This window comes from Octopus sinensis, linkage group LG22 (assembly GCF_006345805.1).
Source record: "Octopus sinensis linkage group LG22, ASM634580v1, whole genome shotgun sequence".
Lineage (NCBI taxonomy): Eukaryota > Metazoa > Mollusca > Cephalopoda > Octopoda > Octopodidae > Octopus > Octopus sinensis.
Genome location: NC_043018.1, coordinates 21809050 through 21831777, shown reverse-complemented (window position 1 = coordinate 21831777; position 22728 = coordinate 21809050). Strand labels below are relative to the sequence as shown.

Below are 22728 nucleotides of genomic sequence, written 5' to 3'. Positions count from 1 at the left end.
ATATATATATATATATATATATATATATGTATGTATATGTGTATATATATGTATTTATGTATATATATTTATGTATGTGTATGTATGTATATGTGTATATATATGTATTTATGTATATATATTTATGTATGTGTATGTATGTATATATTTATATGTATGTATATATTTATATATATATATAATATGTATGTATGTATGTATATGTATGTATATATATGTATGTATATGTATATATGTATATTATTATGTGTATAGGATGTGGGTTGAAAGAGATATGGCTACTATTCCTAGACTGTTGAACAGTCATACAAAGACACTCCTGCCAGTTCATGGTTCTTTTGTGGTGGTTCTTGTTGTCTGGCACTAGGTCTGCTTTGATTGAGTAGACCTACAATTCAAAAGCATTCCACGTATGACCAGCTTGAAATTTTGTAGGTCAAGGACTACCTTGTCTAATATCCATTTTTAAGATGGTAGGTATGGGTTTTTGGGGGTTGTTTTTTTGTTTTTGTTGTTTGTTTTTTTTTTTGTTTTTTTTTTGGAGGGAATTTAGCTGCTATTCCTAGCAGGTTAAGTAACTTTTTTATAGGTTACATCAAGGGATGGAAGGAGTACATCACTGCACCCATAAAGGAGTACATCTAAATGACCTACATTGCGTCAATAAAGGAGTACATTTGAAAAACCAGAGCAACACTGCACCAATAAAGGAGTACAACTAAATGACATACTCTGTATCAGTTAAGGAGTACAACTGAAGGATCATCTCTACACCAATAACAGGAGTACACAAATAAAGGAAGGAGTACAACAGAAGAACCAGTAACTTGTCAATGAGAAAATACAACAAATATGAAAACCAGTGTGTAAGCCTCTATGTGGCCTCTTGATCTACTAGAAATAGCAGGTCATAAAGACAGATTTCACTCCATTTAGGAAGTTCCCTCAACTCACACTCTATTGTCTTCGAAAAGGGTACATTAAATAGTGTAGTCCACGGCACATTTTGCCTGGGAAAATGTCTTGACAAGAATGCTTTTGATCATAAGTCTGTCCAACTGGAGCTGACCAAGGGTTAAACAACAATAAACTACAATAAAGCATGTTCGATAATCAGATTTGATTTTGATTTTTTCAATTAAAATATTGCCCCCCCCCCTTCCCCAGTTGCATATAAGTGCAGGCAGGGCTGTGTGGTAAGAAGCTTGCTTCCCAACCATTTGGGCAAGTGTCTCCTACTATAGCCTTGTGAGTGGATTTGGGTAGATGGAGACTCAAAGAAGCCTGTCATATATATATATATAATGTATATGTTTGTGTGTTTGTGTTTGTGTGTTTATATCCATGTAACTTATTGGTTTGACACCAGAGATTGATAAAGTACTAGTCTTACAAGGAATAAGTCCTGGGGTCGATTCCTTCAGCTAAAGGCAGTGCTCCAGCACGGCCGCAGTCAAATGACTGAAACCAGTAAAGGAATAAAAGAATATATACACACACACACACACACGTGTGTGTGTGTATATGTGTGGTTGTTTAAAGACAAGAGAAGAAGGAACATAATGAGAACCAAACATGAAGTTGGTTGATTTAGTTTAAAATTATAAAGGCTGCAAGCTGGCAGAATTGTTAGCACACTGGGCAAAAATGCTTAGCAGCATTTTGTCCGTCTTTATATTCTGAGTTCAAATGCTGCCAAAGTCGACTTTGTCTTTCATCCTTCCTGGGTCAATAAAATAAGTACTGGTTGGACACTGGGATCAATGTAATCAACTGACCTTCTCCCCTGAAATTACTGGTTTTGTGCGAAAAGGATTACAGAGATTACAGAGATAGTTTAGGCTAGAAAGGAAAGATAAATGTACAGTGCTTATATATATATATATATATACATACATATTATAATAGGGAAAACTGCTTATTAATTAGGTATGTAATAGTTACTAGAAGAAAGCAAATATTAAAGGCTTGACCGTCTGAAAATTTTTTTATGAATTCATGTTTGAAATTTGCTGTAATTTTGATTTCTGGAGGTTATTGAATATTTGAAATACCAGTTTTTCACAAATTTAAATATTCACTGCAGAGTAAGATTTAATAAACAATATTAATTCGTTGCAGGCAAAATTTTCCATTTTCATTTGCAACAGTCCCCCACTCTCTCTCACCTCTATTTTCATTAATGATAATTTAATATATATTCATTTTAATGTTTTCCTTTCAAGTTTTAATTCACTATTTGCAAAACCCCCAGTTTATTCTATATACCTAATGTAAAAAAAATTATTTATTGAATGAATGCTATTAGACAAAATAGCTGTATAACTTTGAGACTTATTTTTGATAAAATGAAAATTTTTTAATATACCAGTATTTTTTTTTTTTTATTAAGAAGTGATTTTGTTGGTATGGCTGTTTGGAACACTATAAGCCTTACAATAATAACTGTGATCGCTGCTATTTCTTGCACGCTAAATCTTGAAGTTTGTTTAAATCTTTATATATAAAAGTGAGGTTGTCTCTACGATTTAGATTCCTAACTACTTCCACATTTTGCGGTGCAGTTTAACCAAAACCGGGTATCTTATAGTCGTGATTCATATCGAGCCCTTCTGGGTATTAGCACACGTCTACGATGAGTCTACGATTAAAAAAAAAAATTTACCATCAATTTTTCCCATTTTTAATGCATTTTTGGCATATATAAGGGAAGTAACTCTCTAAAAATTTATTATTAAATCTCAGAACGTAAAAAGCTACAGCAACTCCCCTCCCCTTTGTGGTTAGCCATATTGAGATGGCTATTATACTTTACATCTCTAAAAATGCTTATATAGTTATTTCCCTTACAAACCTGAGCAACGCCGGGCGATACTGCTAGTTACAGATATATTACAAATATGATAAATTACTGAAAGAAATATTTAGTAAGCGAGTGAGATTTTTTTATAATTGAATATTTCAAGTTCACAAATTCAAATATTCGGTACAAGTTAATTTTTTAACAAGTTTTTATTTATAGGTTTTTTCATTTCATGTTTATTTCATTCATTGTTTGCAATTTCTCTAATACACATACACACACACACTATAGGTTTGACCAGCAGAAAACTGCCTGGAAGGTGGTCTTTCTGCTAGTATATATATATAAATCATTTTGCGTCAGCTTTTCGTGTTGGCATGAGTTAGTAGTTGGTTCTTATTTAAAGTTCCTGTATCTTGATCAACATGTCAGAAGTCTTTCATAATAAATTGTCTTTGTTTGGTTACTACAAATGGATGCTTTTCCTGACACCAACCATAGATGTATGTGTGTTGTGTGTGCATGGCAAAAATGGATGGTTGGTTTCATTCGGAGTCTTCAGAACTGTTATAGAACGGGTTTAGTGGATGCACATAGCTTGATGGTTAGGGTATTTCCTCATCAACCAATTCATCTTTCAAAGAATCAAGTTGTGGAAGTTGAGTGAATTGATGTTTTGAAACGGCACCATTTTCAAAATGAAGTTAGTGATAAATGGTTTACAATCAACGAGAGTTTTTCAATGACTGTGTGACAAAAATATTCTATTGATAAACAAGTCTGCTTTTTTTTTTTTTTTTTTTGTTATTACATTCGAGTTGTCAAATCGCTAAAAGTGCATCCTTATTCAAGGCATGTCTAGATATAGGTAAATGCAGACTTGACTTCTAAAAATTCTTTGTCACCCACAGCGCTCACCAAAATCTCAAATAACTCACCGTTTTATAGAAATTTGCCCAATTGCCCACTGGTGGGCAATATCGCCTACTTTGGGAAGCGGCGAGCTGGCAGAATCGTTAGCACACCAGGCGAAATGCGTAGCCGTATTTCGCCTGCTGTTACGTTCTGAGTTCAAATTCCGCCGAGGTCGACTTTGCCTTTCATCCTTTCGGGGTCGATAAATAAAGTACCAGTTACGCACTGGGGTCGATGTAATCGACTTAATCCCTTTGTCTGTCTTTGTTTGTCCCCTCTATGTTTAGCCCAATTGCGGGCAATAAAGAAATATATAGTGTAGATACTGAAGTTGGTGGTCTATGTCTGTATTTAGAAATAAGACTGAGTTATGTTGCCAGGATACAATCTAGCTACTTAGTCTGGTCTATGTCTGTATTTAGAACCAAGCGGTTCAAAATTCTTAAGAGGAAACTGGACATGGCTCAAAGAGAAGTTTGTTTATAATATATAGTGTGTGTGTGTGTGTTAAATGGCTTGGTTCCTTATCTGAATGAAAATGGGGTGTCACAGCTCTCTCTCTCTTTCCTTCCTCCTCCTCTCTCAAAAAAGAAATGTTGCTTTAGAATTTTACCATTTTACCAATGTTGAAGATAATTAGGTTAACAGGCCTGCATCATTGTTGGACATAATAAGCTGGGTCATTTTGTAAGAGCGGAAGCAAAAAAAAAAAGGAAGGAAGAACCAGCTTAATTTTCAAGAACCATCTTGGAGAACACCACCACCGAGAGAACAGAGAGTTAGGGTGGGGTTAATCAGCCCGAAAGTTGAGTTTATAAAAAAGGGAAGATAGTGTAAGAGAGAAACAGTGAGAGTTAAGGAAGAGTGGTAGTTTAGATGGTATGTTAGGTTTCTAAAGAGAACTTGAGTTAGAGACAGACAGAGAGAGAGAGAGAGAAGTGTTGGAGAGAGACCAGTTTTAGAAAGAGTATTTATTTAGATGATAGGTTAGGTTTTTAATAGATTTCTCTATTGAATTTCAAGAGGGGAAAAAAATACACTTTGCCAAAATGGAAGAAAATATCTGGTTTATACTTCTTGTATGAACAAATATATCTGAGTAAATAACAACTTAAAATTTTGTTTAAAATTTCCAAAACCTAAAATGTTAATCAATTCCTGAAGATTACTCTCTCACTATCTATCTCTATCTATTTCTCTCTCTCTCTCTTTCTCTCTCTCTCTACTTTCTCCTTGTTTATTTTTTCTTCAACCCCCATCCCCTACTCTTCCTGTTACTTAACCCCTCACCATCACAACCATCAATATTCCAGAGTGTCTCTCACCTCATCACACACACACACACACACACACAACACACACTTTCCTTTTTTTTAATTCTTCCACATCTCAGTGCTTTCTGACAACACAAAAAAAAAAACAAACACATTTTTAGCAATTGTTCAAAACCACCACCACCACCACCTTCCCTGCCTTCACCACCACCACCACACGTTTTTGTTGTTGTTGTTTTACATCATTTCACATTTAGCATTTCTGCTTTCCATCACAAATAACTTCCTTCTTTTAGTTTTATCTTTTTTCCCCCCCCCCTTCCTTTTTTCTTTTTCTTCCACATTTTTCTGGAACCTTCTTAAAAGATTGAGTGCTGTTATTGTTGTTACTGTTACTGTTGTTGTTGCTATTGTTATTATTTAGTTTTTATTTATTCAACTATTACATATCTATATTACTTACTATACAACTTTCAACTTATCATATTGTCTATCCATTTTATTTCACAATACTTCTGCTGCCGCTGCTATTATTGTTCGCTTTTCATTTTGTCTCTTTTTTCTTTTCTTTCTTTCTTTTGTCAGTTTCTTTTCTTTTCCATATTTTTTTCTTTCTTTTTTTCCTTTTATTTTATTTTACTTCATAATTTTTCCAGCTTTTCTGTGCTTTATATATTCCAGAAGGGGGTGGAGAAATAGCTTTGATATATATATATATATATATATATATATGTTTATGTTTGTGTGTGTGTTAGTGTAATATATATATTATATATATATATATATATATTATATATATATATATATATATATGTTTGTATATGTATGTGTGTGTGTTAGTGTATATATATATATGTATATGTTTGTATGTATGTGTGTGTGTTAGTGTGTGTATGTGTATATATATATATATATGTGTGTATATATATATATATGTATATGTTTGTATATTTATGTGTGTATATATGTGTTTGTGTATATGTGTGTGTGTGTGTGTGTATCTTTGATTTTTTTTTTTTGTATGTTACATTTGTAAGTATGATGTCTGTCTGTTTGTCAAACTACTTTGTATCACTTCCATCTTGAATTCACTAGCCCAATTCCAGAAATGTATATTCCCAGCATAAAAGAACAAGCCTGATCAGTGAAAAATTCACTGAGATACATTCACTAGAATATACACCTTCTTTTTCAATGAAAATGCCGCCAGGTTTTTGAAAGAGATTCTCCGCATTTATGCCGTCATACAATCTTTTGTTCGTTATGCCAACCTCACACTGTCCTCCGGTAAACAGACTGGCTAACTGTTAATTTTGTCAGGGTGTTTGTTTGTTTGTTAGGTTTTTTTTTTCAAATTTCTTCATTCTTTTGTTATCACTGTATTGTAATGGACTTGTTTAGCCCCAGGTCAGCCCCCGATCCATTAGATCTATGATATAATGCGTCTCAGTCATGGCCGTTCCCATCTTTTATTCAGACATAATTATTTACCTAATAATCAAAGAGATGCCTTGCTGGGTGGGGATTATCTCACCTTATAATTTTTGATAATGTTGTGTGGCCCCAGGTCAGCCCTGATCCAGTAAATCTATGATAAAAGATGTTCCAGCTGTGACCATCTCATCTTTTATTCAGATATGTCTAGGATCACATGATCCTTTTTATTTCAGACAATAAATAAGGTGTGAGTTTTGGGGTGATTTTGCTTCTATTCTTAGCAGGGTGAGTGACCTCTTAGAGGTTCTGTCATTGACTTAAGTGTAGTGTGTTGGAGTGGTAAATTCAAGAGAACTAAAACCATCAATGGAGTGCCCTAATTTTTGTTTCAGTCATTGGACTGCGACCATGCTGGGGCACTGCCTTGAAGGATTTAGTTGAACAGATTGATCCCAGCACTTATTTTTGGTCTCTTTTGCCAAACTGCAAAATTACAGGGATGTAAGCAAACCAACACCGGTTGTCATGTGGTGGTGGGAGACAAACACACACACAGCGAGCATCTTTCAGTTTCCATTTACCAATTTCACTCCCAAGGCTGTGGTTGCCCTGGGGCTGTGGTAGAAGACACTTGCTCAAGGTGCCATGCAGTAGAACTGAACTCGTAGCCATGCGGTTGAGGACCGATCTTCTTACTTCACAGCTATGCCTGTGAATATTTTACTAACTCTTTCAGGGAAATAAATGAAAAATTTTCACATCCAACCTATTGCAACTTTTAAGACAGAGTCTCCTATTAACCCTTTAGTTACTCTATTTATTTTGAGATGCTTTGTGTTTCAATTATTTTAAATATAACAAAGAATCTAGCAAAATAACTTACTTATCATTAAGCTAGTGTTAGGAACATAAATTGTGACTAAGGTTTGGTGGAAGATTTTAATTCAAAACTTATGAAAACAAGATATTTGTACTACAGAGCCTTTGTACTACAAGAGGAAACTTCTATATGACTGATCAGCCTGTTAAACATAGCAGCTAAATCTCCCTCAAATTACACCTTACTGGCTTGGAAAAGAAAGAACGCTTCAGATATTGCAGTCCTAGGTGTCTAGAAAATAGGATAAGATAAAATAGGATAGTCATGGGTGGAAAGCTTTTGATTATAGGTTTGCTGAATCAGAGTTGACCTAGGTTTAAACAATGACCAAAAACAGTGCTAAGCTACTTCTAACCCCTACCTGTTAGGGTGGCTGATCCCATCCATCTTTGGCTGGGTTGGTAACGAAAGGGTTAAATATCAAATTGCAGATGGAGGAAGAGAATAAGCTGAGAGAGAGAGAGAAAGAGAGAGGCAATTATATAAATATCCAGTCTGTATAGATTTGCTGATTATTAACCAGGATATCAAATACATGATTGATTTATCATCGTCATCATCATCATCATCTTTTGTTGATTTGTTCTATTTCTTGTATATGTTTTGACAGGTCTTCTCCTGCACAGTATCACACCACTTGCTGTCATTCCTTTGTCGTTTCCTTTCTGAAGTTCGGTATTCTGAGATCAATTTCTCACCACTTCTTCCTATGTCCTCCTCTGTTTCTTTATTTCACTTGGGTCATTTGGCACTTTATCATCATCATCATCATCATCATCATCGTTTAACGTCCGCTTTCCATGCTAGCATGGGTTGGACGGTTCAACTGGGGTCTGGGGAGCCCGAAGGCTGCACCAGGCCAGTCAGATCTGGCAGTGTTTCTACAGCTGGATGCCCTTCCTAACGCCAACCACTCCGAGAGTGTAGTGGGTGATTTTATGTGCCACCAACACAGGTGCCAGACGAGGCTGGCGAACGGCCACGCTCGGATGGTGTTTTTTATGTGCCACCGACACAGGTGCCAGACGAGGCTGGCAGACGGCCACGCTCGGATGGTGTTTTTTATGTGCCACCGACACAGGTGCCAGACGAGGCTGGCAGACGGCCACACTCGGATGGTGTTTTTTATGTGCCACCGACACAGGTGCCAGACGAGGCTGGCGAACGGCCACGATCGAATGGTGTTTGTTACATTTTTTGACTTGTTCGTCATGAATGGATCTGGTTGACAGAAACTGAAAGAAAGCCATTGTGTGTCTGTATGTGTGTGTGTGTTTTCTCCATGACTTAATATCGCATGATGGTTTTAAAATGATTGTCACTGTCATAGAAGTGCTGCCATTCATTTCCAATATACTGCAAGAACCTGTCTGGCCATGGGAAAATATAACCTTGTTTGGAAACAAGCAACAGTGGGTGACAGGAAGGGCATCCAGCTGTAGATAATCTGCCTCTATAAACTCTGTCCAACCCATGCATGGAAAAGTGGACACTACATTGATGATGATGTCATCTTCCATACACACCGTGTCTCCATCCCGACTCAGATTTCTCTGTTTCACATTATGTCTGATTCCAAGTTGTATCCAGTTATATCAGCCCGGACACCATCCTTACATGCAGTTTCTGTGTTCACAACTTTCCACCTCTTATCGTTATAGATTAGCATTGGATAATTGACAAACAATGAATTGAGAGTTGTGTGTATCTGTGAATGTGTAGGTGCATGTGTGTGTGTGTGTGTGTGTGTGTGTGTGTGTGTGTATGTGTGTGTGTTTTTTTGCACTCCAAAGACCAATGTGTTTACAGATTACATTCATGAATAAAGAAAAGAAGCTCCTAACTTTTTTTGATATTTCACATGTCTTCACATGTCCAACGATACGTGGAAAGGTGTGTTGATGTATAATGAATGCTTTTCCACTCCTGTTAATGTCACACACACAAACACACACACACAAACACACAACACACACACACACACACACACAAACACACACACACACACGTTCTGTTTCGATGCAGCTGTGCTCACCTGAATAACAGACCAAGTCAACAAGAGGAAACTTCTATATGACTGATCAGCCTGTTAAACATAGCAGCTAAATCTCCCTCAAATTACACCTTACTGGCTTGGAAAAGAAAGAACGCTTCAGATATTGCAGCCCTAGGTGTCTAGAAAATAGGATAAGATAAAATAGGTTAGTCATGGGTGGAAAGCTTTTGATTATAGGTCTGCTGAATCAGAGTTGACCTAGGTTTAAACAATGACCAGAAACAGTGGTAAGCTACTTCTAACCCCCTACCTGTTAGGGTGGCTGATCCCATCCATCTTTTCTGCTCTCCACTCTAATCTACCCATTCTGTATTTTTAGATAGACAAAACTACACTCGCATACATACGCATATATATATAAGGATGTATGTATGTATGCATTTATATATGCATGCATGCATCTAACCTATCTCTTCTATATATTTGCTTGCATCAGTTCTGCTTCAGTTCTACCCTCTATTTGCAACTCAAACTTCCATCAGACTTGGTTCAAACAATACACCTTATTTACAAAGCTAGCTTTCCCATCAGTTCTGCTTGAAACTGTAAGGTATGTGTGTGGCAAGGGGGAGGGGAATGGGGGGGGCTCTCTACACCAGCTTACATCTACTACTACTACTACTACTACTACTACTACTACTACTAGCAGCCATCAATCAACCTCTAGACATATTACCAATCACATGCTGTGTGAAGTAATATGGAATGTTGATCAATGAAGCTGACCTCTTTCATGCTATTTTGTTGTTGTTCTTCTTCTTCTCAGAGAAACACAGCTACCAGCTTGTTGATTATTCCTTCCTCACAAGATGGAGAAAGCATCTTATTAGAAACCATCATTTTTGAAATATGTAGGGAAATTTTTTTTAAATCTCTTTTTACTTTTTTTTTTATAAGGTTATTGTTTAAAAATAAAAAAAATCCTTGTCAGCTACTTTGATCTTAACAGTAACTCTTATCTAATTTCTCTTGCTTGAAATTCCTGTTAGATCAGAGCCAAACTTGAAAACATAATATAGTTGGAAGCCTTTCTTTAAAAAAAAAAAAAAATTATTATTATTGAAAATAAAAGTTTCAGTTTTCTGGAACCTTCTAGAAAGATAAATCAGCAGCCATCAACTTCTAAATTTACCATAATCAGAATTTCCTGATTACGTTCCCGAAGACTTATTTTCTGAATATTTTCAAATCAACAATTTATTGCTTAAGATAGTGTTAACTCTTTGCCTGTCCAAAGTATTTTCTTAAGCTTGTCCCAGATGTCCAGCTTTGTTTTCTGACATTTAGTTCGCCCTTATTTAATTTGGTTTGAGTAATATAAAACTGTCCTTTCAGAATTCCCAAATTACTCTGGTTGAAAACACAAATTTGGAATGTGTATCGAAATCGAAATTGAACCAATCTTATGACTGGCACCTAGCAGATGCCAGGACCCCTGGACTGGAGATGCGTAAAAAGCACTATCCGAATCGTGGCCGATGCCAGCGCCGCCTCAACTGGCTTCCGTGTCGGTGGCACGTAAAAAGCACCATCTGAATCGTGGCCAAAGCCAGTGCCGCCTCGACTGGCTTCTGTGCAGGTGGCACATAAAATGCACCAATCCAACCGTGGCCGATACCAGCCTCACCTGGCACCTGTGTCGGTGGCACGTAAAAAGCACCCACTACACTCACGGAGTGGTTGGCTTTAGGAAGGGCATCCAGCTGTAGAAACATTGCCAGATAAGACCGGAGCCTGGTGCAGCCTTCTGGCTTCCCAGATCCCCGGTCGAACCGTCTAACCCATGCTAGCATGGAGAACGGACGTTAAACGATGATGATGATGATACAGTGCATGAGCACCAGAGAAATATGTCCTTTGTAGGCAAATTGTTAGTCTAATTCATTTGGTTCCTAGTGATTTTTTTTACTGACGGACTCCTTTGATTTCCTTCAGGTGGACCTCCATAGCCATTTGATATTTAACCCTTTCGTTACCAACCCGGCTCTGGCTCTGAGTACAAATGTCTTGTTTTCATAAGGTTTGAATTAAAATCTTCCACCAAACCTTAGTCACAATTTATGTTCCTAACACTAGCTTAATGATAACTAAGTTATTTTACTAAATTCTTTGTTATATTTAAAGTAATTGAAAGAAACACAGAGCATCTCAGCAGCAATATGGTAACAAAAGGGTTAAAATATATAATAGAGAAACAATTCTTAACCCTTTTGGTACCAACCCAGCTGAAACTGCCTCTGGCTCTGAGTACAAATGTCTTGTTTTCATAAGTTTTGAATTAAAATCTTCCACCAAACCTTAGTCACAATTTATGTTCCTAACACTAGCTTCATGATAACTAAGTTATTTTACTACATTCTTTGTTATATTTAAAGTAATTGAAAGAAACACAGAGCATCTCAAAATAAATGCAGTAGCGAAAAGGTTAAAGAAGTCCTGTTATATTTTTATAATCAAGTTTTGTCAGGAATTGTATTAAAAAAATGACATAAAATATTTTGTGTATTGTAGGAGTATAACCAGTGTGTTGCACATAAATTTAAACAACAAAATCTTATATCGACCCTGGTTGAGAAACATTTTTCTTATTCATAGGAGAGAGGAAAAGGAATGTTAAAATGCTAGTTAAAAATAATTATATTGTGAGGGTTAAAAAGCAAAACAAAACAAAGTATTAGTAAATGACTTATGTTGTTTTAATAATTTGAGCATGTATGGGAGACAATTTTGCATAGGATCCAGCCTTATTGCCTCATCAGTAAAACACAGACATTTACTCTTTTACTTGTTTCAGTCATTTGACTGTGACCATGCTGGAGCACCGCCTTTAGTCGAGCAAATCGACCCCAGGACTTATTATTTGTAAGCCTAGTACTTATTGTATCGGTCTCTTTTGCCGAATTCATGGCTTGCAGGACGGCCTGTTGTGCTTGAGGAGACCTATTGTGTCAAGTTCATCAACATCAAATAAAAATCGTGTGGATATTGTTGTGCCGGTGGCACGTAGGGCCTCACAGAGGAAATGACGAAGACCGAGACCTCTGAGATATGCTGTGCTAACCTTGGATCGTAGAGTGACCTGCTGTTCTTGAGGAGATCTATTGAGTCAAGTGCGTCAACACTAACATCAAAATGAAAATCAAATGGAAATTGTAGTTAAGTTAACCATGCCAGTGACACGTAAAAAGCACTGTCCGAACGTGGCAGATGCTAGCGCCGCCTGACTGGCGTCCATGTTGGTGACACATAAAAGCACCAACCGATCATGGCCGTTTGCCAGCCTCCTCTGGCCCCTGTGCTGGTGGCACAGCACCCACTACACTCACGTAGTGGTTGGCGTTAGGAAAGGCATCCAGCTGTAGAAACGCTACCAGATCATACTGGAGCCTGGTGCAGCCTTCTGGCTTCCCAGTCGAACCATCCAACCCATGCTAGCATGGAAAACTGACGTTAAACGATGATGATGATATATACATATATATGATGGGCTTCTTTCAATTTCCATCTACCAAATCCACTCACAAGGCTTTGGTTGGCCCGAGGCTATAGTAGAAGACACTTGCCCAAGGTGCCACTCAGTGGGACTGAACCTGGAACCATGTGGTTGGTAAGCAAGCTACTTACCACACAACCCTTCAAACATTGTTGATTGTATCTGACTGAGAAACTTTTTTTCTTCCACAAATCTATTTCGCATTTCCATTAAGTAACTAATAGAGGAGTAGTTAATGGTGGAAATGCAAAGGTAATAGAAAGTAGAAGTTGGTAGAAAAATTGGAATTGGAGGATAGTAGAAGGTATATGTAGAGAGATCAATAGATAACAAGGGTCTTAGGAAGTGACAAGAAAGATAGATGAAGAGGGTGGTCGGTGACAGAAATTGTTTGAGAGATTTATGGAATAATTTTTGGTATCCAATTATGTCTATTTTATGTTTCTCTCTGAGTCCAGTTAAACAAATACCAGTATTATAATGGTGTTGATTTAACCCTTTAGTGTTTAAACTGGCCATATCCGGCCCAAACATTCTAAATGTTTTATATTCAAATTGGCCATATCTAGCCTCTCACACCTAACCTACAGTGACATTCTAAAAATAAACAATCACATCATTGAAACCTCAAAACTATAACACAATGCATGATTAATTCAAAACAATTTAAGTGAAAAAGTATTACATTTAATAGAGAAATTTGAACACCAAAGGGTTAAAGGACTGTTCCTGTACCTAAAATATGTCACCTCGTGCCTCAGTTATTAATGATTAGAATGTTCCGATACTAACATTCAAATAAGTGTTTAATTAATTATGAATAATAATCTTTTATTTTCATACTCTTTAATTACTGATAATGATGAAATTGCAATCAAATTTAGAATTAAAGCTTGCATTAACATAGATTATTCGTTGGATCTATGATCGCAATTTCACATCATTAAAATAAACTGGTGTATTTCAGCCAACGAAGTCTTTTCATAGAACTTTGGTTTATCCAATGATTTATTTGAAAAAAAAATCAATGAGGTGAGGAGAAGAAAGCACCATATCAGATACAATCAACAATGTTTGAAGGGCTGTGTGGTAAGTAGCTTGCTTACCAACTACATGGTTCCGAGTTCAGTCCACTGAGTGGCACCTTCGGTAAGTGTCTTCTACTATAGCCTCGGGCCAGCCAAAGCCTTGTGAGTGGATTTGGTACATGGAAACTGAAAGAAGACCGTCATATATATATATGTATATATCATCATCATCATCATCATCATTTAACGTCCGTTCTCCATGCTAGCCTGGGTTGGACTGTTCAACCGGGGTCTGGGAAGCCAGGAGGCTGCACCAGGCTCCAGTCTGATCTGGTAGTGTTTCTACAGCTGGATGCCCTTCCTAATGCCAGCCACACTGTGAGTGTAGAGGGTGCTTTTTATGTGCCACCGGCACAGGGGCCAGAGGAGGCTGGCAAACAGCCACGATCGGTTGGTGCTTTTACATGAAGATAGAGATTGGATTTCTCATATAGTTCAATCATCTGAGCACTTTACTAGACTCAGTAATTGATCTGGCTAGTTTGATGATTTGCATTACTTTCACTCACAACAGCCTACTAGTTGAACCAGTGTCCAGTCATGGCCACCAAAGTTATCTTGACCATTTGTATTAGCCCTAACTGGAGTGGTGGACACGGCAACAAGGAAGAAGAATAGTAGTTATGTTTTGTTCATATTTTAAAAGATAACTTCCTGTGGATTCTTCAGTCCATTTGTGCCACCTCTGCTGTTCAAAATATGCCCATGTTTTTTTATTTTTTGTGTATGTGTTGGATATCAGCAGCACCAGTCCCCAGCTTAGCTGCAGGGCCTGAGAAGATCAAGGTCACAGCTCATCTTGCCCACGACTTGGTATCGTTTTCAAGCACAAGGACAGAAATTTCAGTGGGAGGGAACATAACAGTTGGTGACACTGGCTCCATTGCTTAATTAGTGTTTTAGCCCTTTTGCATTTAAACCAGCCCAAATATTCGGCTTGTTTTATATTCAAACTAGCAGTATCGCCCGGCGTTGCTCGGGTTTGTAAGGGAAATAACTATATAAGCATTTTTAGAGAGTTACTTCCCTTATAGATGCCAATTCGGGCTTTCTTAGCCATTTCTGTTTTGGTGTCTTCAAGCCATGAAGTCGTTGTTCTAAAAGAACGCTGGTCTCCTTGACAACGCATTACGACGTTGATTTCCTTAAACTCCCTTCCCCACAGCTTCACGAGGGAGGGAAGAAGGGGGAGAAGCAAACACAGGTGCAGGTGTTTGAGCGTGGACGCCAACTCCGCCGCCATCGACACAGGAAAAATTATGCATTAAAATGGAATAAAAAATGATGTTAAATTATTTTTAAAATCGTAGACTCATCGTTGACGCGCGCTAATAGCCAGACGGGCTCGATATTAATCACGACTATAAGATACCCGAATTTGGTTAAACTGCACCGCAAAATGTGGGAGGAGTTAGGAATCTAAATCGAAGGGGACAGACACTCACACAACTACAGTTTTATATATATAGATTGCCCAGATCTGGCCCCTCAAACCTACCCTACAATGTAATTCTAAAAATAAACAGCCACACCATTGAAATCCCAAAGACTAAGAGATAATGCATGATTAATTCAAAACAATGCGAATGCATAAGCATTGGATTTGGCAGAGTAATCTGAGCACTGAAGGGTTAATTATTGGCCCTGGAGAGATAAAAGGCAGAACTAACCTTAGCAGGATTTGAACTTGGAATATAAAGTGCAAGACCTGCAAAAGCATTTTGTCTGATACTCTGATGATTCTGCCAGGTTATCCCCAATAACTAAATAATTCTGTCTAGTTTTGACACAAGACTAGGGATTTTGAGACTAGGGATTTTGAGACTAGGGATTTTGAGACTAGGGATTTTGAGACTAGGGATTTTGAGACTAGGGATTTTGAGACTAGGGATTTTGAGGGAAGAGAGCAAGTTCATTACATTGATTCCAATATTTGACTAGTACTTTATTTTATTGACCTTGGAAGGATGAAAAGCAAAGTTGACCCCTCTAGGATTTGAAACCGTTGTTGTTGTTGTTGTTAAGGCAGTGAGCTAGCAGAATCATTAGCATGCCACACAAAACGTTTAGTGGTATTTCATCCGTCTTTACATTCTGAGTTCAAATTCCACTGAGGCCAACTTTGCCTTTCAGGGTGGGTAGTCAAGTATTAGAGTCAATGCAATTGACTTCCCCCTCCCCTCAAAAACTACTGGCCTCATGCCAAAACTTAAAGCATTATTATTGTTGTTGTTGTTTTTGTTGTTGTTGTTAAGGTGTCAAGCTAGCAGACTTGTAACTGCGCCAGACAAAATCCTTAGCAGCATTGCTTCCGACTCTGTCATCTGAGTTCAAACTTTGCTGAGGTCGACTTTGCCCTTTATCCCTTCAGGGTCAATAAAACCAGTTGAGTACTGAGGCTGTGATCAACTAGCCCCAACTCCACAAATGTTGCTGGCCTTGTACCAGAATTTGAAATTATTATTATTATTATTATTATTATTATTATTATTATTATTATTATTATTATTATTATTATTATTATGGACTTGGTTTAGTAACTATATACTTAACACATTAACGTTCACGACCTATGTATCTGAATTCCGCTTGAACACTCACACCTCACCACACCTTGCACAAATTCTTGAATATTTTCCTTTATTACGCTTTGAATAATTTTTTAAGTTCCATTGATTCTGAGAAAACAACCCCACCCTCCTTTTCTCTGCACACTTTATTCTCTCCCTCTCCCTCTCACTGCTCCACTTCTGAATGTAAAATGTTCACGTTACCCCCCATTATACTCCAATTTCCACGGCAGATAAAAATTATATAATGGCGTTGGTGATATTATTCTCTGGTATATGAACTTTTCATCAAATGATTTCTGAAAGTTCTCTTGTTAGTTGTTCATTGGGCTACATTGACTTAGCCTGGGTGCTTGGCCTACTTTGTCAAACCACCCTCTGTCACAGCTTGCTCGGGACATTTTCCTATCTAGGTTAGCTTAGATTCATTGATAGTGTGTGTGTGTGTGTGTGAGTTTTTGTAATGTGGTAGGGAAAGTGGAAATGTTCATGCACCTTATTTCAGCTTGGCTGTAAATACTTTCTTTCTCTCTCTCTCTCTCTCTCCCTCCTTCCCCCTCCTTATCCCACCCTTCCTACAAGAGAGTAAATTTCTAAATCATAGAGAGAAAGAGAGAGTGCTCAATACATATAGAGTTTACATATTCATTTACTGGAAGGAAGTTGAAGCTTCACTCTGTTGCTATTCTGAGTTGTTGAATCCAGGCCAGCTTTGATTAAGAGACTTATGTTAAAAAAAAAAAAGGAGGTGGAGGTCCAGTTGTGACCATTCTTTTTGTTTTTATTTTATCCTTTTTCCACAGTACTCTTACCTTTTCTTGTTGTACTTTAACAACTAATTATTTTTTGGGGGGCTGTGAAAGGTAGACTTGGTGTTTGTAGCTGACAATACAAAAGAGCTAAGAAGCACATGCATCTTAGAATCCAGCAATGCCATTCCCTGCCCAATGTGTTTTCACATGTTTGTCTTGAGAAGAATTTTCTCCTGGGACTATTTTTGGTGTGAAAGTCTTCTCACATCTGAGTGTACGTAAACATATTAAGTATGACTTTACACAAAAAATATGTGTGTGTGTGTACATGGCCTAGTGGTTAAGTGTGTTGCACTCAGAATCATGAGATTGTGGTTTCAATTCCCAGACAGGCTGTGCATTGTGTTCTTGAGCAAAACACTTGATTTCACATTGCTCAAGTTCGCTCAGCTATAAATGGGTAACTCTGACTGGAAAGACTAATCAGGGGGTCAGTTGGCCTGCTTGTCTGGCCAGCTGGGTGGCATCATTCCAAAACTAAAATGATGCAAAGCGCATTGTAACCAGTGATGTATTACTACATCTGATCATGTGATATATTATTGACATCATAAGTATTTGTAAACTTTCGAGAGAACATGAAATAATGAACTTTTGGGGCAGTGGATCTCAAGGTACATAAAAACATAGATAATCTTTTCTAATATAGGCACAAGGCCTGAAATTTTAAAGGAGGAGTCTAGTCAAATACATTGACTGCCAGTACTTGATTGGTGCTTATTTCAGCAACCCTTAAAGGATGAAGAATAAAGTTGACCTTGGCAGTAACTATTGGATTGTAAAACCTTTTTAGATAGAAAAACATGAGAGCTATCCCTGGGACTTGAACCCACATCTCATGTAAACACGGTAACTATTATTTATAGCTTTATGTGCTTGAAATTCACTATTTTGTATATCATCATCATTTAGCGTCTGCTTTCCATGCTGAAACTGGTAAGCTGCAGAGGTTCCAATCTGATTTGGTATGGTTTCTATAGCTGGATGGCCTTCCTAATGCCAATCTCTCCAAGAGTGTAATGGGTGCTTTTTACGTGTCACTGGCACAGGTGCCAGTCATGTGATACCAGCATCGGCCATGACTATGATTTCACTTGGCTTGATGGGTCTTCTCAAGCCACGTCAAATTGCCAAAGGTCTCAGTCATTTATGATTGCCTTCATGAGGCCTAATGTTTGAAGGGCGCTTTTCCTATGCCACTGGCATGGGTGCCAATTACACGACACCGGCATTGGTCACAACTACGATTTCATTTGGCTTGATGAGTCTTCTCAAGCATATCTGCTGATTAACTAACTTCACCTTGTCAGGTAACCTCTTATTTGTAGTCTGTGTTGTTGTTTGGCTCCGGGTTTTTCATTTTTGGGGAGACATAATGATTAAAGGCACTCCAGCTGTGTTTATGCCACCTTTTCAGGCCTATCTACAACTGCCTTCTTTGTTCCTTATTCTATTAAGATAACAAGCTTTGATTTGACGGAGATTTTAGCTGCTACTTCTAGCAGGTCAAGTGACCACGTGAAGGTTCTCTTATTGGGTCAACAGGCAACATAATCAGGCTTTGCTTTGCCAGGATGGTTGATTTTGTGTTATAAAACTAAAGTTAATGACATCCTATGATCAGCAGCCCCTCTCTTCGTTTACAGTACCTGTCCATTACTCTCTAAATGAAGTGCAGGTCTTTAGATACATTTTATTACATACATGCTGTATATATGGAGTGTTTTTTAATTTGTTTATTCTGAGAGAACTTGCCAGGTGTAGTTGGCCTTATGATAGTCTTAGGAGTAATATGGTATACTTTCCTTCTTGATCACATCTTATCATTGTTTGTGTGTGTGTGTGGTGAGGGGTATAACCAGGTTATAATTTTCACAACATGACTAAGTATGTTTACATTATTACATTATTATATTCTGCTACAGGTGTGTATGTTCAGAGCTAGCCGAATGAATGGTTTTGAAATTTAGTGCATGTTGTTGGGACAAACAGAAACCTTGTGATGAAAATGTTGGAGACGAAAACTGTGAGAACCTGAAAGGCTGTTGTTGCTTAATCCTTTGGCATTAAATTCGGCCATATCCAGCCCCCAAATAGCCCACCTGTTTTATGTTAAAACTGACCAGATCCAACCTCTCACACCTACCCTACAATGTCATTCTAAAAACATACATACACACTGTTGAAATCTTGAAGCTACAAGATATTGCATGATTAATTAAAAATACTGTGAATAAATAAATAAGCATTACATTTAACAAAGAAATCTGAACGCTCAAGGGTTAATATCACCTAACTCTTTATCAGGCACCATTCTGTCGCAAGCATTTGGGCTAGGATTTTGGTCTGAGGATAATGTACGCCTTTCTTGAAACCATTCAAAAGATTTTGGTAATTAAAAAAATTAATTAGAAACCAAAACCCTTTAGCATTCAGTTTACTCTGTCATTTATAATGTTTATTTATCACCCCCCCATGCCAGTGGCACATAAAAAGCACCATCCGACCGTGGCCATTTGCCAGCCCCGTCTGGCACGTAAAAAGCACCCACTACACTCACGGAGTGGTTGGCATTAGGAAGGGCATCCAGCCGTAGAAACATGGTATATATTAAGATGACAACATAGAGGAAGGGAGTAAAAGAATAAGGAGATAGAAAGACAAGAAAAAGTAAGCATAAAAGTTCATAGTTCAACTTTCTGAAGTTAAAGAAACCAGAGCATTAGTCCTTAGGTGCAATCCTGCATATATCCATATATATATATATTTGTGTGTATATTTATGCATATGATGGGCTTCTTTCAGTTTCCGTCTACCAAATTCACTCATAAGGCTTTGATTGGCCTGAAGCCATAGTAGAAGACACTTGCCCGAGGTGCCACACATTGGGACTGAACCCGGAACCATGTGGTTGGAAAGCAAGCTTCTTACCACACAGTCACACCTGCACCCGTGTTAATTATTCTGAAAAATTATAATTTCATTAACAACACCACACCCATTTAAAACGTATTCACTTTAATTTTCCTCAATATTTTTTTGTTGAGTATACTTAATGATTTGATTTGTGTCTGTGTGTGTGTATGTGTGTTAGATAATAATAATAATAATAATAATGACATTGTAGAGTAAGTGCAAGAAGCTGGAAATGGCCAGTTTGAACATGATACAGGTAGAATATTTTAGCTGGATATTGGCAGCTTCAACCCTAAGGGGCTAAAGACTCTTTCATTTCCCCTGTTTTACATATGTTAACTTAGAGTACTGTGTTGGTTAGTAGTACCGTTGTAGAATAGGTGTGATTTTATTTTGGACAGCTGTCTCTGATATGGGGATAATGTTTTTACCTGTGTTCTTTTAATCTTGAGAACAGGGGGCATTATTTTGCCCCAGGAGACATTGTGTAGTGAAAAAAACATTGAATAGGATTTGAAACTATGACTCATCTGTTAGGAATTCTGATATATTTGCTACCGAATTAAAAATAGTGCAACTGATGATATTGATTTCTTGCATTTGAACAAGACTAGGAGATTCATAGGTGAAAATTGTAAAAAGTCACCGACACAATGTGACATAGGTGTGAGCTTAGTGCACTCCCGGATGAAAGGAGTGGTGGGTAAAATTTGACCCCAGTGAGTTTCCAGTTCAGAATCTTAGAAAAGTGTGTGACTAAAGGAAGGTCATGAAAATCTTTCAGTCCAACCCTTTACTATCTATCTCTTCTCTACACTAATACAACAGATACTATCAGTGACTATAGATAATGATAAAACTATTCCAATGTTGAAATTTGCACACCTGTCTAACCTTAGGCTAATCTGCCTGAGAGGGAAGTGAGTGTAAAATGGTTGTTTGAGATAAGGGTAGTGTAGTTGTGTAGTTTAAGTGGGGATGGTCATGTGAGATTGTTAGTGTGGATCAAAGTAGTACTTTTAGTACAAACAAATCAGAGATTCAGGAATGCTGTTGACGTCAGTAATATTTTGACCAGTTGACATTTAGTGAGGAAAAAAACCCCAAGCTTAATGGTTTTGTGTGTGTATGTGATTGTTTGATCATTTTTATGCTCATTTTTCTATATGGTTCAGTGAATACATTGTGTGTGTGTGTGTGTGTGTAATGAAATGCATTTCAAAGACTGGTGTTGGCCTGCATCAACAAGACTTTTATTATTTAGTAAAACTGATAAAAGAATAGAGTGAACTTGCTGAGGAGTGTAGGAAATCTGTAGATACAGATATAATCAGTGTCTTTTTTTCTATGCTTGCATGCAATGGATTGGGTGTGTCTTTGCCAGCAAAGCATTTCATTGTCATGGTCTTTTGTCAACTCTCTCATCTTCAGCTTTCCGAGATCAACTTTTGTCATTTTTACCCAAGTTTTCCTTAGTCTTCTCTTCTACAGATTTCCTCAACATTGATTGCTTTACCCAACTATCTTTCCTCCATACACCAAACACTGTTTTCACTCTTATTGCCCTTTGACTGATTTCTCTTCTACCAAGTTTTACTATCAGTTTGTTTGACATGCAGTACATAGTTATGTTTGCTCAGTCAAGGTTTACATGGGATTAAACTAGTACACAGCTCTAATACGCAACACAACTCAACTCACATTATACATACTCTACAGACAGAATCAACACGTAACACATCTCAAGCATTTGTCTTATGAAGAAAGGCTGAGGACGCTCGACCTTTATTCTCTAGAAAAACGCCGCCGCCGTGGTGATCTCATTCTTGCTCACAACATCATAAGCGGAAAGTGTAACCTCTCGAAAGAGCTGTTCTTCACTCCTGCTCCAGAGCGTCGGTTGCAGGGTCACTCCGAAAAGCTCTATCTGCAACGATTTCATCTCAATCGAAGGAGAGGGGCTTTCTCCGTCCAGGTTGCGGATCCATGGAATAAGCTGCCAGACGAGATAGTGAAGATGCTGACGACCGCTCGGTTCAAAGTCTCTCTTGACCAGAAATAGCCTGAACTCTTTGCATGAACACCCTCCCTGTACATAACTCCATGTCCCCCTACATGGCCTTGCTTTTTGCTTTTTAAGCCAAAAAATTAACTTAACTTAACATCCTGCACAGTTGCCACCCAACACATAACACAACACGTACTCGACTCACTTACCCTCCAGCATGTACTCAGCACAGCCATCAACCAATAGATACTCTATACCTGGGATGGGCAACTTTTCATCAACTGGGGTCCACATCGTACCATTTCCAAGTGGGAGAGAGCCGCATGTGAAAACACATATGCATGAAATATTACTTGCCCACTTTACACTAAATTTTTCGCAGTTTCTCTTTACTCTTTTACTCTTTTACTTGTTTCAGTCATTTGACTGCGGCCATGCTGGAGCACCGCCTTTTAGTCGAGCAAATCGACCCCGGG

At 37.8% G+C, this 22728-nt stretch overlaps 1 protein-coding gene and 1 long non-coding RNA gene across 3 annotated transcripts in view; one reads left to right on the top strand and one right to left on the bottom strand.

Annotated features, from left to right (window-relative positions):
- The window catches only part of LOC115223194 (cell wall integrity transcriptional regulator CAS5-like), a 102456-nt gene that overhangs the window by 10556 nt on the left and 69172 nt on the right, over nt 1-22728 (top strand). The window lies entirely within an intron of this gene.
- LOC118767487 lies at nt 1904-20066 on the bottom strand. Its single transcript, XR_005003405.1, has 3 exons — nt 19929-20066; nt 16341-16345; nt 1904-1914 (listed from the first exon to the last, which is right to left on the bottom strand). It is a non-coding gene; the product is annotated as an uncharacterized LOC118767487 (long non-coding RNA).